The sequence below is a fragment of the Mus musculus genome, chromosome Y, assembly GCF_000001635.26.
Source record: "Mus musculus strain C57BL/6J chromosome Y, GRCm38.p6 C57BL/6J".
Taxonomy (NCBI): domain Eukaryota; kingdom Metazoa; phylum Chordata; class Mammalia; order Rodentia; family Muridae; genus Mus; species Mus musculus.
In genome coordinates, this window is record NC_000087.7 from 81,029,395 (window position 1) to 81,034,268 (window position 4,874).

The window sequence follows — 4,874 nt, forward strand, 5'->3', positions numbered from 1 at the left end:
CATGTCAAGAAGGCAAACACTTACTAGCACACACAGGTTAACATAAAAGCATTTACAGCCATGTATAAAAACATCACACCAATGAACTAAGATATTATGTGGACGTTCCATGGCATAAACTTCAGAAAGACATAATTTTTTTACAGTTTATCTCAGCTTTAAAGTGTAAATCCTCAAAGGAGGGCCATGGTCCAGTGCTGTTCTCAATAGACAGCTCCTGATTTTCTAGACTCACCTCTTATATTAATCTGTGAAGTCACCTCACAATCTCACATTTCTTCTGCACAGCATTAGAGATGCCAATTAAAACTAGACTTTGGAAGTATATTAATAAGTTGGCCTTATCTTCATATTCCCTGCCCTTAGTCATGGGAAACTCGCCCAGACTAGATTTCTCAGCCATTCTCACCGACAGTTTTCCTGGTAAATAGGTGGTTGAGAGAAAGAAATTATTTTAAGACCCAACCAGTTTAGTTTATCAGGATATTTGAAATGAAGCTGACATCATTTGGCACAAAAAATAAAGAGAGTCTCCTGTTTTGTGGAGAACTGAGAGAGAATTAGGGACTGGGGCCAGGAGGGTAAGTGACTATCCTTAAGGAGAGTCAGTCCAGACCTAGAGGCTGGGTCTGACAGCATGCAGAGGAGTGCAGTTCAATTCCCTGCAGCTTCCTGGAAGGAGCACTGTTTCTCTTCAAATTGTGACAGGGATGGCACCCACAAGGGGGCAGAATGCAGTGGTGTTCTAGACTTCTTTTGAGCCATCATGGTACTGATTACCACTCTTTCACTTGCCATTACAGATGGGCAAACTCAATAGGGTGACAAGTAAGATCTGCTGACACCAGAATCTCTAATTGCAAAACCCTTACAGGGAATGCCAGCTTCCCTCCATGCTTGGAATAAAAAGAAAGGATTGGGCTCACAGGACTAAGCATCCTCTGACTAGCTTTTAGAGAAGAGGCTGCACTGAAGTCCAAAATTGAGACTTTGGTGTTTACTGAGAGTTTAAAAGCTAAGAACCTGTAACATTTGCTCTGTGGTACTGAAAAATATTGTTCTGAAAAGTGTATGAGAACATAAAGATGAACATGTAGCTTAAGGAGCACCATTACTCTGATAGAACATCAGTCACCTGACATTCATTTAATACATTGAAATAACCACCAAATCCCAAAAAAAACCCTCCTCAAGTGTACATTACAAGTTTCTGCTCCGGCTTAAGATACAAGTCTTCAAGAAAACACAATATGGCACTAGTCAGAAAAAGAAGTCATTTATTGATCAAGTTGCCTTATTAACAAAAAATATCAGCAATGGGTTGACGTTGCTTAGCACCTACATAAATTTGGAATAAATGGATATAAAATTTCAGTAACAGATCAGGAGTACAATAAAAACATTATAATGTTACAGTAATATGGAGAGAAATAACTAGTGTTAAAGAATTCAAATCCCTGTCTAAGCTAGAGATGTGACTCGATGGTAGTGTTTGATTTGCATACATGCTAAACCCACCACCAGAAAAGAAAAACAAAACAGACACCAAAAAAAGAAGATACTCACAATTCAGTTTATCTGTTTGTTGTGAGTAAATCCACAGCAAATATAAATGGTTAACAACACAGGAAGGTATTATGCAAAGGAAGTCACACACACTCACCCTCATGCACACACACACACACACACACACAAGGAAAAAGAACACAGAAGAAAAAAGAACAGTCCAGTCAGGAAGCTATTGAAGAGAGTCTTTAAAACTTATGATAAAGAAGATAAAGTGTATTTCTTCACAATTGGTGGTTTCTGGTGGACAGTAATTAAGGATTCATTTTTATAGTTGGTGTTTGATATTCCAACTTGTGTAACCAACCACCAACCACCAGACTAAAAGTACAAGTTTTGACAATAAATCTTGTTCAAAGTTAATGCAGCAGGAGTTCTTCACTAATGGATGTTGTGAGTATGTAAATATAGTATTCCACCAAAGACTTACTAACTCTGATTTCTATACTTCTTGCAGTCAGCTGTTTACTATTTTAATATTAGTCATACCTGTTCTATGTAGTGCCATGTGTGTTGATGAAAATAATTTTCATCTCGGGAACACAAATGAAATGCAAATATTGTGTGTAAATCTCTGTTAGTGTTGCTTCATGAACATGATTTATCCATGGAGTTACAGTACTAATGGTCTGTGCATGCAGTATACTGTGTCTGTGATGATAAAGAGTCTCACCGGCGAGAACACACACACACAGGACACACTCAGATCCTTCTGCAGCATAGCTTTAATCCATCTCAAGATAAAGATGATTAGCTTTTGGGCGAGGAGGCTTAGAACACAGGAAACTCGGTCCTTAAATAGACCACAAGAAGTGTTAGAGACATATTTCACCCTAAGGGCTGCTCACTATCAGCCCATATGACGCCACAGAACAGGAAGGGCACAAAGAATGGAAAAATACCCCAGCACATACACAGACTATTTTTTTACCAGTTAGAACAACGGATGTCAGCGCCATCTTGTAACGGAGATTGAAAGGGCAGCTCCTCACAGTATACATTCAGTGTACATAGCTAGATATTCCTATTTAGTATTTTATGATATACTATATATAACATACAGTGTATACTTAGAAGATGAATCCAGTACAGGATTAGGATTTTTAAAAAGTTGTGTGAGAGCTTTGTGATAATATATATATATATATATATATATATATATATATATATCTTAATAGACTTGGCTGAGTTTCTGGAGCCATTTATGTGTTATTTTCCAATGAATCATAATTTCCTTTTATTCTGTGACTGGGAGAGACAGACTTATTATAAGAAAGAAAACCATTAGCCTGGGATCTCTCCTATTATAAGTATTCCTTGGGTCTGGGTGGTCAATTAGACAGAAACCATGTCTTGGTATACTGGTTGTAATCTGAGAAATTTGTTGCAACCAATCACCCCATCTCTGAGGACACTTGAGTAAATGTAACTTCCTAAAAGGTCTAAAAATTAGAAAGACACACACTAGGTACATGCACACCACACATTCTGACTCTGTCTCTGATTCTGAATCTCCCTTTGACTGTCCCTGTGACTCTGCCTGTCCTTCCTTTTCTCCTTCTTCATTCTCTATCTCAGCCTGTTTCTCAACCTCTGCATCTGTGTCTGCCTGTGTTTCTTCCTTTTCCTCTTCTTTTGCTTGTGCAGCTGCCTATTCATTAGTGCTGAGATATCATGCAGAATAATGTAGTTTTAGAACTGATCTACTGTGGAATTTGTTTTACATCAACACTAGGTGCCTGTCTACCTACTACTAAAACCATTTAATTGATTTTCAATCTTCAATATAATCAGAGATGTATCCAAATTCATAGGGCAACAATTGCTATGTAACTGTCTGATGCTCATCGGTCACTGCACTGTTTTGAACAAAGAGTTTTTTAGTCAGAAGTTTAAGCACAGGCAGATAACATTATTGCAAGCATACAGTCCTGTCTTGATTTCAATGAGATAAAAATTGGGACCCAAAACTACCAAATGATGTAATGGATTCTATCTGTTTTCAACTTTCAGGTTTTAAACTGTGTTATCTATAGAAGTCTGGACAACACCTTAATCAGAGCTGGTAAGTGGAGACAGGAACTGAAGCAAAGACTATGGAAGAACTCTGGCTTACTCTCCTCCAGGTCATTGGGATGTGGGGTCCTAGGTGGTGTAAAACAGAAAAGAATGAAAAAATAAGTATCAAATATATCAAAATTTTTGACCTACATCCACATTTTGAGGTCCTCTCCTAATAGTATGTGTGATCATTTGGAAATCAAGTTTTATATGGCAATTGGTAAACTGTAGAATTTTCATTATTTCTATTTTATGAATGTTTTACCTGAAGGGGTGTGTCTGCTGCCTGTGCACTAAACTGGACCGTGTAGAGATCAGAAGTTAGATAGTATCAGATCCCCTGAAACAGCACTTACCTGTGGCTGTGACAAACAAGATGGGCCCTGGTAATTGAATCCTGTAACCTGTGCACAGGGGCCAATGATCTTATACTCTAAGCCATGTACCACCTCCCCATTTTCTCATGAGCGAAAAATGGTGTAGGAACACAATCTTTCTCAAAAGGTTCAAATTCATCTAAGAGTAAATTAATTCTTATAAGTCTTTCTTAAAAAATCACCACCACTACAACAAGAAAAAAATAGATAAAGAGAGAGAAATCTGAATAGGATGTTTGTGATCTGTGGTGAATTCTAACCAAGAGTAAGCTAATACACTATATAAAGCTGTACTGAGAAGCCTTAAGAAGGCAGGTATCTCACTCTGACCAGGGCTAAGGTTGTTTCGACTGTATTGGCTTTATTCTTCTGGAGATTCTTGTCAGGAATGGCGTCCTTTTACCAGACCACAACAGGAAACCTTCCATATGTCTCCTTTGGTGTCTGGGCATAGGATATGTGAGATGCATCAAGACTGATTAAAGGTCATGTTCCCTAGATGTGAAACTGTTTCCAGGAATACGATGGTATACACAAGGTCAACTCCAGAATACATAGCATCAGGTCCTTCTTGGCCAATTCAAAATTGGAGCCAAAATCTGAAGAGACAATGTATGTGTTGACAGACTTGCTGCTATCACACAGGTCGTGGCTTCAATTTCCAGCAATTACATTGTGACTGTTTCTCTGTCTCTCTATCTGTCTCTCTGTCTCTCTGTCTCTCTGTCTCTCTGTCTCTCTGCCTCTCTCTCTTTCCTTCTAACTTCCCCACTCTCTGTATTGCTATCTCTCTGTATCTCAGTCTCAGTCTGTGTTTCTCTCTTTCCCTCTCACTCCCTGCACCCCCTTTCTTTCTCATCCTCCCTGTAA